This window comes from Ambystoma mexicanum, chromosome 5q (genome assembly GCF_040938575.1).
Source record: "Ambystoma mexicanum isolate Mex_15411 chromosome 5q, UKY_AmexF1_1, whole genome shotgun sequence".
In the NCBI taxonomy this organism is placed as follows: Eukaryota; Metazoa; Chordata; class Amphibia; order Caudata; family Ambystomatidae; genus Ambystoma; species Ambystoma mexicanum.
In genome coordinates, this window is record NC_090933.1 from 339237315 (window position 1) to 339251424 (window position 14110).

General features: G+C 44.6%; 1 protein-coding gene across 7 annotated transcripts in view; it reads left to right on the plus strand.

The window, feature by feature from the left end:
- The window catches only part of FAM210A (family with sequence similarity 210 member A), a 462026-nt gene that overhangs the window by 81599 nt on the left and 366317 nt on the right, over window positions 1-14110 (plus strand). For 2 of the 7 annotated variants that reach the window (XM_069620813.1, XM_069620810.1), the window contains one exon: window positions 4483-4738. The exons of 4 other annotated variants lie outside the window; for them this stretch is intronic. The gene's annotated coding sequence lies outside the window, so the exon portion shown is untranslated. Of the gene's footprint in view, window positions 1-4482; window positions 4744-14110 lie in introns of all 7 variants that reach the window. One more of the 7 variants, XM_069620811.1, reaches the window with a different exon arrangement.

A 14110-nucleotide genomic window follows, 5' to 3' on the forward strand; every position in this document is an offset into this window, starting at 1 on the left:
ATACGACCGGGAGATGTGGCATCATTTGGCCTCCATCCTGGAACACCTGCCTGAGGAGCACAGAATAACAGCTATGTTACTGGTTTGTGAGGGGGAGGAGGCATCGGACCACTCGATCAATATCGCCGTGGACTTGGCCGAATCCGGTTTCAAGCAAATAAATAACAGTGGTTTTGAGAAGACAAACCTGGCTGAAATGTATGAACTTTAGACCAGAAGTCCAATATAAGGTGCTCGATATGCCATGCGAGGGTGAGCAGTTGTTCGGGGAGAAAGTGGACGAGGCCCTTAAGGGCATGAAGGAAGATTCAGGCACGGCAAGATCGCTCGGAGCCTTACAACGTGGTAGAGCATTTCGGTCCTTCCGCAGAGCGTCGGGGGGGGAATTCCCGATTCGTGTTATCCAAGGATCGGAGTTTCAACAGGTCATCATACTTCTCCCAATGTTACAGACGAGCTGTCCAAGCGACGCGAAGAAGCCGAGACTTCCAGGCCTCTAGGATAAGGTGAGGACAATCTTCGTCCACCAAAGGCAAGCAGTCAAAGTCCCAGAAATGACGAGTTTCAGAATGTCCTGGGAGGCAGAGTGTCCCGTCGCGTCGACGAGTGGGAAAGGATAACATCAGACCGTTGGGTGTTGGACACTGTAAGACTAGGCCACTCTTTGCAGTTCAAGAAGGTACCATCTCATATTCCGCCTGTGTATTTGGCGCAACCCCATCGTCACATATTACAACAGGAAGTGGAGTTTATGCTGCAAAAAGGGGCTATAGTATTTGTTCCGGTGGCCGAGAGAGGTCTGGGAGTTTAATCCCGTTACTTCGTGGTCAAAAAACCCAACGGCAAGTGGAGACCCATTCAGGACCTTCGGGCTCTCAACAAGACTCTGCAGCGCCTGAAGTTCAAAATGCTTACACTTCAGGAGGTTATCCGGTCTATACAGCCGGGGGATTTTCTGGCGTTGTTAGACCTGCAAGACGCATATTTCCACATACCCATGCATCGACGACACAAAGTTTCTAAGGTTCGTAGTCGGTCAGAGTCATTACCAATTCAAAGTGCTTCAGTTCGGACTAAAATAGTCCCCCAGGACATTCACAAAAGGCTTGGCTCCAGTGGCAGCTTGGCTGCGAAGGAAAGGTCATCATGTTTACCCTTATCTGGACGATTGGCTGGTAAAGGGTTCGTCGCCGGGAGTGGCTCAAGCGAGCCTAGAAGCCACCATGCAACTTCTGCAGCGGTTAGGCTTTGCAGTCAACTTCGATAAGTCCTGCTTGGCTCCTTCAAAGAGTTTGGTGTTTTTGGGAGCGGAATTCCAAACTCATTCAGGGCTAGTGAAACCGTCCATGGAAAGGGTTCAAAAGCTCAAACAAAAGGCAAAGGAGTGGAAGGCTGGCACCAGAGTGTCAGTCAGGAAATAAATGTCACTGTTAGGGGCCATGGCGTTGTGTATCCCGTTGGTGAACAGCTGTCGTCTCTTCATGAGCCCGATACAAGAGTTCCTGGCAGACTGATGGTCTCAAAGTCGCAGATTGTGGTCCGACGAGTTGAGCATCAATGACGACCTCCTACAAGCGCTTCAGTGGTGGCAGCTCTCAGACAATCTAACGAGAGGGATGCCCCTGCAGGAACCGGATTTTCAGTTGACAGTGGTAACGGATGCATCGCGGACAGGATGGGGAGCCCATCTGGGATCCCTACAGGTTCAAGGCCAATGGTCCCCAAAAGAGTCGATGCTTCACATCAACGTGCTGGAGTTGAGGGCAGTACGTTTTGGCTCTGAAATCATTTTTACCACAAATACAGGGATCAGTCGTAAGAATATTAACGGACAATACAACAACAATGTTCTACCTCAGGAAGCAAGGGGGCACTCGTTCCAGAACAATCTTGAGCGAAGCTCAAGAGATATGGCATTAAGCCCTCAAGCAGGAAATAAGCTTAATGGCTTACCATCTGCTAGGGGTGCGCAATGTACAAGCAGACTCTCTCAGCAGAGAGATTGATCAACTGCATGAGTGGGAGTTGAACGATCAACAACTGGCGAACATCTTCAAGAAGTGGGGTCATCCCCCCCCCACGGACCTTTTTGCAACTTGAGAGAACAACAAGTGCGAACATTACGCAAGCAGATGGCCACAACCCGGCTCGCTGGGGGAGGCATTCTCCTTCCCGTGGACGGGCAGGTTCACGTATGCGTTCCCTCCGTTTCCGCTCATTCGACAGACACTCCAGTGGGTTTAAAAATACCCATGTCGTGTGATTCTAATCACTCCTTACTGGGCGAGACAGTCGTGGTTTTTGGACCTTCTCCAGCTGTCTATAACGGAGCCAGTGAGGTTCCAGAAGATTCTGGACCTTCTCTCTCAAGACAAGGGAGCAGTTTGGCATCACGACCCAGGTGCCCTCAGCCTGACAGCCTGGTTCCTGACAAACAGAGTTTGGGTCCCTGAACATTTCCTCAGATTGCCGCCGAATTTTAGAGGCAGCACGGGCTCCGTCCACGAATACTTCGTACGCATGTAAGTCGAAGATTCTGCGTGTGGTGCAGGGACCAACCGGGGGTGGACCCACTAAACATCGCGTCGGAACAAGTTCCTCCATATTTGCTACACTTTGCGAAAAGAGGATTATCGTTCTCCTCCATAAAAGTTAATTTGGCAGCCATTTCAAGATTTACTCGTAAAAGGCATTCAACTCGACTGGTTAAGCATTTCCTGAGCGGCTTATTTCGGACCTTCCCTCCGGCCAAAAAGTTCCGTCCTATTTGGAGTCTCATTCTGGTACTGGCAGGACTAAAGAAAGCTTCTTTTGAGCCTATGTCGTCATCATCCTTAACATTATTGTCATGGAAAATGGCTTTAGTAGCTAGTACATCAGCAAGAAGACTGTCGGAGCTGCAGGCGTTGGTCATAGATCCCCCATACTTGCGTTTTCTCAAGGACCCGGTGGTGCTGGCAACCAACCCTCATTTCATACCAAAGGTTCCAACTGCATTCCACAAGCATTCTTCCATTGTGCTACCAACATTCTTCGCAGCGGCCTCTTCTTTTGTGGAAAAAGCTCTCCATACCTTGGATGTCAAAAGAGCTTTGAAGTTTTATCTCCGTCGTACTCAAGACTTTAGACGTACGAGACAACTGTTTGTGGCTTATGGGCCTTCGGTAAAGGGAAAAGCGATCTCCAAACTAAGACTAACCCGCTGGCTGTCGTCGACTATCACCTTCTGCCACTCTAAAGCAGGGAAACCTCTGGAAAAGTGTCCAAAGGCCCACTCAACAAGATCCACCTCGTCATCGGCGGCATTGTGGTCCGGAATCCCGCTGTTGGACATCTGTCAAGCGGCATCCTGGTCGGTGCCGCATGCATTTACTCTGCATTATTGCCTAGAGCAACAGCATGCAGCAGATTTACAGATGGGGTGAGCAGTCCTGTGACACCTGTTTCAGTAAGGTAAGCCCCACAGAGGGGTGTACCCTCCTGTCAATGTACCATGATTGGGGTTACTGTCAATGTACCATGATTGGGGGTTTGTATTGCTAACTGCATGTGCGGCTCTGGTAGTATTGGTTTGCATTGCACACCTCGAGATTAGGAGTACGGCTATATGATCTATTCTAAGCATGTGAATACATGAAAGATCCAATGCTGGAGAAGGGAGTAGTTTCTTACCTGTAACTCCATTTCTCCAGCGTTGATATCTTTCAAGGATTCACATGCGCCCGCCGGCCTCCCCTGAAGGCAAACCTGATATGCCCCTACTACTTTGGGGGTTAAAATCTGAAGGGAGCCATGGGGGCGGGGCTATTTATACTGTACGTCCTATTGGGTCATGTGTAAGCGGCACAAAACGACGTTGATAGGACACATAAGTGTCGATGTCGAATTTTTCCAATAGAAAACATCTTAATAATTATACCGAGGGTTCCCAGCCTGACGACTGGGAATATTCTAAGCGTTTGAATCCATGAAAGATACCAACGCTGAAGAAATGGAGTTACAGGTAAACTACTCCCTTCTTTTTTTAATTAAAATAAATGCAGAAAAATACAGGCTGAGAATTATCGTTTTTTAAATGACAAAATAAAATGTGGATGAATACAGAAAAAAAGCCCCAAAAATAAATATGGATAAATACAGACGGAAATGGCAGAAAAATAAATACCATACAATCGGAAACCTTCTTTATAATGCACCCTCACCCACCAGTCTTTCCTCACCTTCTTTCCCTTCCTCTGGTCACAGAAGTTCCCCCATGTGTTCAATTTTTCTATTTTTATAGCAATAGCCATTAGTAATTCGACGAGGAAGATCAGGGCTGATTCCATTTAACTGTCGCCTCAGTATACTGAGGCGAGGAAGAAGCTGTGCACTTGTAAGAACTCACTCACAAAACCATTGCATTGAACAGTCTAGCTTTTGTGTTCAATGGAACTTAAAAAGAGAAGAGGGACTAGCAACATTGTCAGTCCTTCCCCACAGGGACCGCGAGCAAGGCAAGCACCACACAGACGGAAGAGCTGGGCCTGCAGCTACTGACCAGGATGTGACAGAAAAAAAGACGAGTGCTTGGAATAGGACAGACGTCCAGAAGCGGCAGAGGCTCCCGATGCGGATGAGACCTGGGGAAGACAGTCCAGTGGGTGCTCGCAGCTGGACTCCCAGCAAGTGCTGGGGAGCTGTGTTCAGGAGAGCGCACAGAAGAACCGTCAAAGACGCAAGGAGGCCCGAGACCGAGGTGAGGTGAGTGGAGGCTCATGTGGGAGGGGGGGCGACTGCAGGGAGGAGGTGCTGACTTCATTAGGAGAGACGCACTATTTCTCTCTCCCTCCTGCTCGACCCAGCCCCTCCTCCCCCATTAGGGAAATCCTATGACACTTACACGTCTGATGGCATACTGTCATTCCAGTCAGAAATCCATTCATACCTCATACACGCACCTAACGAAATTGGTTGCTCTTTGTAATGTATGTATCCTAAATTTTATATATGAAAAAGTATTCGTTTTTGTAAAGGTTTATTTTAACCATAAACCAAAAAAATGGGTTGCTCTTTTCTTTGAAGATCCTCCTCATCTTTACTTTATAATATACATTGAAGAATTGATCATTGAATTTATACCCAGTTAAGATTCCCATGGAAGCAACACATATATATGAGGTGAGTATTGAGTAAGATTTTCATATGTGTGATCAATCTTCCCGACCTGTGTGAACCCCAGAACCTGTTGCTTGGACTTGGTAATTATTTTACCTTGTCCCTAGGTTAAAAGTAGTCGCCTTTTTTGTTTCTTTTGTTTTTCTCTCGCCTAGCCTTTTACTTTTCTTATGGGTGACTTTTAAATGTCTCTCCATAGTGTATGGTTGGAGTTACAATTTCCTACATCTTTTGGGCTCAGACTGGGTTGCCCCTTTGCGCTCCTCTGTTAATTTCACTTTAATGTACTTGGGTGAACTACTGTTCCCAAGTAGTAAAGGGGGATTTTCATCCTCTTTCCGTTTTGTGGAGTGCTGGGGATAGTAATTTGAGAGTAGTGAAATTAGTAGGGTGTTTCTGATCAACATACAGTTTTACTATGCTTTGCATTCACAGTAATGTCATAAAATGTGAGGGGTCTAAATTCCCCGTGAAGTGTAAAAAGGTGAAAGCCCTAGTGAGAAGTGAAAGTGCTGATGTTATTATGTTACAATAGATACACATAAAAAAGGCAGATAAATCTGTTGTGAGATGGTGGCAATTACAAGAAGGATGCAAAAACGGTGTTGGAAATCTATGACCTAATAAATAAATGAATGGATGGACACGAGTGGACTTGCTCTGAACCATGAGAAACACGAGCTTATGATAGTTGGTTCCAGATTTGTGCAACTTAATTTGAACTATGATTCCTTTAGCATTGCGAATCACGTTATCCCCACAAAAAAGAAAATAAAAATACTGGGAGTGATTATTGATCAAGCACTTACCATGACAGCTCAGGTGGATGGTCTGGTGTCGGCTTCAGCCTATTACATATGGCTGCTCTCCCACATTCTCCCCTTTCTCTCCCAAAAGGGCTGCGAAATAATAGCTTGAGCCATTATTACATCAAAAATGGATTACTGTAGCACCGTTTTGGTGGGTGTGAGAAAAGAGAAATTTGCATACTGCAATAAGTACAAAATAGTACTATTAAATCTATTATGGGTATGCAGAAATGTACGCATGTATCTGAGGTGCGCAGAAGTCTTCACTGGTTTCCTATTACCTCTAGGATTGAGTTGAGGCTACTCACTATTACGTACCAATCCTTGGCTGGGCTCTACCCTCCATATATAGCCTGCAGACTCAAAACTAAACCTGAAGTTTGATCTCTTTGCTCCAACAATGCAAACATTTTGCAATTACCGAGAGTTTCGCTTGAACTGGTAAGAAAGGGTTCTTGGGACAAATGGAATGCCTTGCCCTCTGAGCTAATAAACTGCTTGTCTTTAAAATGTTTTAAGAAACAGCTTAAGACTTAGTTTTTCAGATAGTGTCTGGAATGTGTCCTCTTCCCTCCTGTTTTCTGCTTCCATTTTTTTGACGGCGCCTGCATGCCTCAAGCCCAGGAATGGTATCTCTCCAGGACTGAAATCTCTGCACTGGCTCCCAGTGGCTGCGAGGATTATGTTCAAAACCCTCTGCATTGTCCACAAGGCCTACTGTCTCTTCTTAAATATCTTCCCTCTCAAGCTCTTCACTCATCCGCCTCCAATTCCCTCAGAGTCAGTCGCTTCTCGAAGCAATGAGTTGGTGGTAGATCTCTTTCTTCGGCTGGGGTCTCACTCTGGAACAGCCTGCCTGAAACTTGGAGAACCATCTCTGGTTCCGGAAGCACCTCAATACCTTCCTCTTTGCTGATAGACTATAACAACTTCTGCTATCCTGAAGGAACTTATCACGCTGCACTAACACATTATGTTGCACTAGCCTATTGTGTCGCATTAGCCCATTGTTACACTAGTCCATGTGTTGCATTAGCCCACTGTACTGTATTTGCCTATTGCGCTGCATTAGCCTACTGTGTTGTATTAGCCGTTGTGTAGCACCACTGAGCAGCAAACCTAGCCTCTTTTACCTCCCTGTGCTACATTTGAACTAGCCTATCATGTCACAACTGCTGCACTGATGCACAGAATTAGCCAACCGTGTTATTACTGTTGCTATGCATTGAGCAAACGGAACTAGTCTTTTCTCCTAGCTCCTCGCGCTCTCCATACATAACTTAATATTTACTCCATTCTACGCTCTGACAGAGTGGCCAACTCTGCTAAAGGAGGTGGAGTCGCGTTTATCTACAAAACAGTATTGGAGTTAAGAATGATCAACAATCAGCATCTACCATCTACTGAACTACTTTCAGTCAAACTATCTACATCCGCCACATCAACCATTACTATGCACTTGATTTACTGACCCCCTGGTAATACCACTACCTTCGAAGATGACCTCTCTCACCTATTCTCGACAAACATAAAATGCAAGTCTCAAATCATTATCCTAGGAGATTTTAACTTGGGTCTTAATGACCCCAAAAACTCTAAAATGTCTACCCTTAAGGACACCATCTCTGATCTTGGGTTCACTCATTGCATTACTAGTCCAACACACAACAAAGGCTGTACGTTTGACTGGCTTGCGGATCTTAACTGTAGCATTAAGGTATTGGTCAACACACCATGTGCATGGACTGACCACCATCTAATCAACTTCACCATAGATAAAGCTATACCGCAATCTACACTCACCCCTTAATGACAAGAAGTAAACACAATCTCACTCCAGAAAATTTGCTGCCACTACTATGACCTATAATTCGCCCTACCACCACCCATTCAGATCCATCGGATCTAGTGAATTTCTACAACAATACTGTCCTAAATGCCATTAACAAGATATCCCCGCTTAAACTACAGAATTCTAAGCCCAGTGCCCATATCAACAAATGGTATACACCACATTTAAAGACTCTTAGGAAAGAGAAGCGCTCAGCGGAAACTACTTGGCAAAATTCCCCATCTAAAAAATGCAGCCTCATTCAAATACAAAATAGCCATTGTCCAGGCGAAAAAAGATAACTATAACGACCGAATAGCTAAAGCCAACTCTAGTACTAAGGAATTGTTCAACATTCTAAAAGAATTGGAATCACCTGCTCCCATACCTGACTCCTGTACTAAGGACACCCTATGGTGCACCAATATACAGAATGCCCTACAAGATAAAAATTACTCTCCTACTTAATTAAATATCCACTAAGAAAAATCTTATCGATAATGCGTTACCACAAAATCTGCCACTAACCTCCACCTCCAACTTGCCACAATTCAACTTCAAACCATTATCTATCAAAGTAGTACGGTTGATCATACTTAAACCATCCAACTGTAAGGGTGAAGTCTGCCCGGCTACGATTATTAAGGAAGCTGCCACTGCACTCATTCCCTTTATCACCACACTCATTAATGCATCTTTTGACACAAGCATTGTACCCACTAATCTGAAAGATGCATGGGTACTCCCTCTATTGAAAAAACCTACATCAGACCCTAATAATCCGTGTAACTATAGACCTATTACAACGGTCCCCTTCTTGCTGAAAATACTGCATCGTGCAGCATACCTCCAAATCCAGCAGTACTTGGAAATTAATAATTTATTGGGATTAAGACAGTCCGGTTTCAGACCAAGACATGGGACGGAAACTGCACTCATAAACTTAAAGACACAAATCCAGGCTTTAAAAGATAAAGGCAAGTCTGCCCTTCTCCTACTACTTGATCTATCTGCGGCATTCGACCTAGTGAACCATGAAATTCTATGTAAACATCTGTCATCTGCAGCTCACTTTTCCGACCAAGCTAACTCCTGGATTAAATCCTTCCTTAGCAATAGATCCATGAGGGTCTTTGCACCGTCTGCATCTGCTTCTCCGACTCCAGTCTCCTGTGGAGTCCCACAAGGTTCTTGTGTGTCCCTAGCACTCTAACGTTTTCACCAAGCCTTTATTTGATGTACTCGATTACCTGGGTGTTATGTGTACAAACTATGCGGACGACACTCAGGTACTCATCCCTACCACTAGTGATTACGTTGTAGATAGTAAAAAGCTGAATGACATATACAGTACTATACAAATATGGATGGCCAAGCATGGTATATGTCTAAAAGATGTCAAAACCGAACTACTCCTACTTGGCTCTCCATCTAAACTGAATAAGTTAGGAACTTCATTTAAAGCTTTCAACATTGACGGTAACATTATTAAAGTAGCTAATGATGTGAAAACACTTGGTATCTATATTGATTCCACATCATCCCTCGTGAGACAAACTAATGCCTTCGCGTCAGCTACATCATATACATGTAAGCTCATTACAGCCTGTCGCATGTACCTATCCTTATTCAATTGCATCTCTGTTGCAAGAGCCCTAGTCTTATCTAAGCTAGACTATTGCAATGCGCTCTACCTAGGAATGTTCCAACATAATATTAATAAAATGCAAGTCATGCAAAATAATGCAGTTAGATCAGCTTGTAATATCCCCAGGAAACATCATATTACAACAGCCAGACAGTACCTAAAATGGCTGATCATCAAGAAAAGGATAGATCTCAAATCTCTTTCACTAACACACAAGTGCCTCTATAACCAGGTACCTTTATACCTCTGTGATACCTTTTCACGACACACATCATCGCGATCCAGTAGATCCGCACAGTCACACTGTGTCACCATTCCTCGGTTTAACCGACAACGAGCGGGTGGGGCAGCTTCCCAGCCCTGGCTGCAAAAAAATGGAAAACGCTTCCCATTTCTATAAGGTCAGAACCATCTTTCATGGTCTTCCGCAATAAGGCCAAAACCTGGTTATTGGACCATGATCGTAACCTGCCCACTCCTTAACATAAGTCACACAACACTACTGTCACCATTGTATATATGTCTGCTAATTGTATATTCTCTGTTAGTACCGGTACTGACTTATGATTTTATTATGCCTATTTGCACTGTTCACTGTTACGACCATTAACCTGTAATGCCATTGTTTATATATATATAAACGACTGATAACTGTAAAACTGTATAAATTGTAAGAACAGCGCTCTGTTGCCCCAGGGCGTGATGCGCTATACAAATAAATAAATAAAAATACTGAGCGATCGATACAGGCACTGGTGGCGGAATTGACAGAAAGTGGCGGGTCTGAAAGTTAATATGGGGAAGTCGGAGTTACTAGATTTGGGGCTCTCGCAGACACAGAGGAAAGGTCTACTCTTGTACTCTGTTTGTGGTGGCAAGCAGCAGTATTAGGACCTAGGGGTTAACATAGCTAACATGGTATCACAGATTTATGACAAAAATTGTCTGTGGTTGCTCCAGCAGGCGAAGGAACCTGGGGGAACGGGGGGTGAGGGGGAGGGGGCTGGACTCCACTTCGTATTTCATGGCTAGGAAGGGAGACGACCATTAAGATGGTAACTCTCCCGAGGGTACTGTGCTACTTTCAAGCTCTCCCGATACCGGTCCCGCGTCTATTTGATTACATAGATGAAATTGGCCCCAGAACTCGCGGATTAGTCAGGTTTTGGCAGTGATGTGCGATATATGGGACCTCCTACTCAAAAAGGGATGTTTATTTATGTGCCCATCCCCCTTCACCCTGCTATTTGGGAATCTGCAATTTAAACCAGGGACAGTACAGGTAGCTTTTTTGCAGTGGCGGAAGGTGGGGTGTACAAAGCTGTGAGATGTGATGCAGGGAACCGATATTCATACTTTTGTGGATTGTAAACAGGTCGTGAAACGTTCTGAAAAGGATAGATTGGAATATTATCAAATGAGACATTGGCTAGCCAGCTCAGGGGGTGAGGGGAAGGCAGCTGCAGGGAGAGAGCTCAGTGTTTGACACACACGAACACACACACACGAACACACGCACACGAACACATGCACACACACACGAACGAAACAGGCAAATGGTGTTGAAGCTATATTCAATCTTGATGGAAGGGCATTCGGGACAGGTATGGGGTTGCATGCATAGATTGCAAAGGACACTTGGGATGATATCCCAAAAGAGCATTGGGAACATTTGTGGGCAAATATCCCCAAGCTGACTAGGTCGTTCCAGATCAGAGAAGCTTGGTATAAAACAATGGTTCAGTGGCATTATACCCCGTGGAGATTACACAAAATGTTCCCTGCAACCCCAAAGATGTTGGAGGGTATGTGGTAGGAGAGGGGATTGGAGACACATCTGGTGGGATTGTCCGGACATGGGGAATTTTGGGAGAAGGTCACAACTCTGATAAAGACCACGGCAACCCCCTGACGTGGATTTGACACCAAGGGAATGGATGTTTGGGTTGTTCGACCCGGAGATCCGCCTGCCCTCTAGGGTGCATGGCAAAGCCTTCATGTTAATGATATCGGCATGGCTGGTGATTCCGAAATGTTGGAAACAAAAACAGCCGCTAACGACAAGGCAGTGGTTGTTTTATTTTATTGTTTGCTTGTTAGGCGCTTATACAGGAAGTAAATACTGTTTCAATCACCCATAGGGCAACACGAAGGGGACCAGGGGGGAAGTAACAATGATCAAAATACATAGAAATATTAAATACAGTGGGGGGCGAACCTACTATGCCTTGTGCGTCTTCAGAACATGCAAGTGCAGAAGCGAGGGGAATGGGATGGGTGTTGTGGTGCTCCATGTTTGAGTAACAAGTGAAGTGCAATGTAAGGTAAGTGCGAGCCTCCAGGGTAAAGGTCCTGAACACCAAACAAGCAATTTTGAGATTAGCAGAGGAGAGTGGGGGGTGTCGGAGCTAAAGAGGAAAGTCTTGAGGAGCTTCAGGAATTTAAGAAAGTCGCGCTGAAGACCAAGAGGGAGCGGTTGGCTGTTCCAAAGAAGGGAGCCAGCTGAGGAAAGAGATCGACCTCCTGCCCCCTATTTAGCAAAATCCTTTACACACAGAGTTGGTGCCAGAGAAGCGCAGAGGTCTAGAGGGGGAATATTTAGTAAGAGAGAGTTGCAGATTGTGTGGTCCCCGGCCCCCGAAAGCCTTGTGGATGATGCAGAGGGAGTTGGGACAGGGCCAACTTCTCCAAGCAGTTTCCCCGGGAAGGGGGTGATGGAGATGGGCGGTAGTTGGCTTGACAGGTAGGGTCTGCTGATGTTTTTTTAAGGAGGGTGCGCACCAGGGAGTGCTTGAGGCGGATGGGAAAGAACCAGTAGCAAAGGAGTGGTTAAAGAGATGAGCAAATGCAGGGGTAAGAGAGACAATATTGTCCTTGATGGTTCTCGAAGAGCAAGGGGAAACCTGTTTGGAAGAGACCTTAGTGGAGCGGAGAACTCGGGTGACTTTATTTGGTGAGACAAGGGTGACGGAGGAGGGGGAAAGTGGGGGCAAGGGAGGTAAGGGAGGTAAGGGGCTATGGGATGGGAAAGTGTGTAACAAGGATGTTCAGGATGTCCTGAGTTTTGGTGGTGAAGTGAGTGGCGAGTGCATTTGAGAGGGGCAAGCAGAAATGGAGGCATATACAGGGGAATTAGGGTTTTCTACAGGTAGGGTGTTAGTGGAGGAACGGATTGAGGTCTCATCATAACGTTTATGGTGATGGGGAATTTTTGGGGATGGTTGACTGGGACAGGGAGAAAGGGTACAGGTGCATGTGGGGCAGTGATATTTAATTTTCTCCATGATACGTCTTTCTAAAAAGTTTTTCAAATCAAGGAAATTGGTCAATAATTGATCCATTTTTTTCTTCTAAGTGCAGTAGATGATTTTCCACAGTGTCTGTCTGTTCCATATGTTGTTGGAGTACTAAATAATGTACTGTTTTTGGAGTATTTTTCTTATTTTCTGTATGTACTGTTAAAGAAAGAAAATGTGTTGGGTACATGTGAAACAATGTGTATTACTTGGCTTAGTTTGAAAACTGCAGTGTGTACAAGTAGTATCACTGTCTTCACTTATTTCATCCCGGAGAACATTTTCTTCAAGCCACTCCATGGTGCTAGACCTTTCTGGGAAAAAATTGAAAAAATGTAACATTATTTTTTAGTGTATCCTACTAAAGAAAGTGTATAACTATAGGAATTAATGTAGTGTACTTACCAGTTTGTTTTGCAGTTTTCCTGTTAGTGCTTTGTAGATGTGCTGTTGATAGTTGGTTTGCAGTTTCTGTATAAAGCATCAGTGAGGTAATTCTGCTGGAGGCATATGTTATTTTTGTTTTTGGTGTTCCATTACGTTTCATATCCTATGTAATTGCACTGTTGGTTTCTTACGTATACAGTTTGTAGTTCTTATTTATTTTTTAATGTAATTCATTCATATGCTGCTCTTTGAACATGTTCAGTGTGTTTGTTGTATGGTACAACAATGTAAGATACCCCCTGAGCTTTTGGACAGTGTGGATGTTGCCCGAGTCCGCGGACAGTTGCATATTCCGCGGACACTGCAGCCATTGCTATGGGCCAGAGGGTTCAGTATGTTGTATGGTATAGCTATATAAACTAAGGGTATCCTGGTAAAAACCTAAGCAATTCATGATATGTATATCTATATTCATTGAAAAAACTTTGTTAAAGGGACGTTGCGGTTACAAGTAAAACCGAAAACTCCCTGTAATTCACCAGTTATGGTAAGCTAAGCAACCATAACTCGCGCCACCATCATGCACTGCTAAGACTAATACCCATGACATCAAAGATGACATCACAATATCATTCATGACCTCACTGATGACATCACATGTGCATTTAGTTTTTATGCACAGCCGCTACAAGGGGTTGTCATTATAATGTTGGCAGAAAAATGTCAAAAAATCATTGGAAGAACTATCATGTACCAAATAGTTCATTAGGTGATGCATTGCTATAAACACCATTGTGTTACTGACTTCATTCCAGTGCATGAATTAACTCGTATAGAAATGTAGGCATTCTCTGCAGCATGCACCATAGAGCTGCAATATTCAAAACCTTACTATGTTAGTAAAATGATGAATCCTTTTGTTTCAGAATTTTGTGCACTGTGACACATATAATAAGCACCTAACAATGCCTTCCTTACTGCG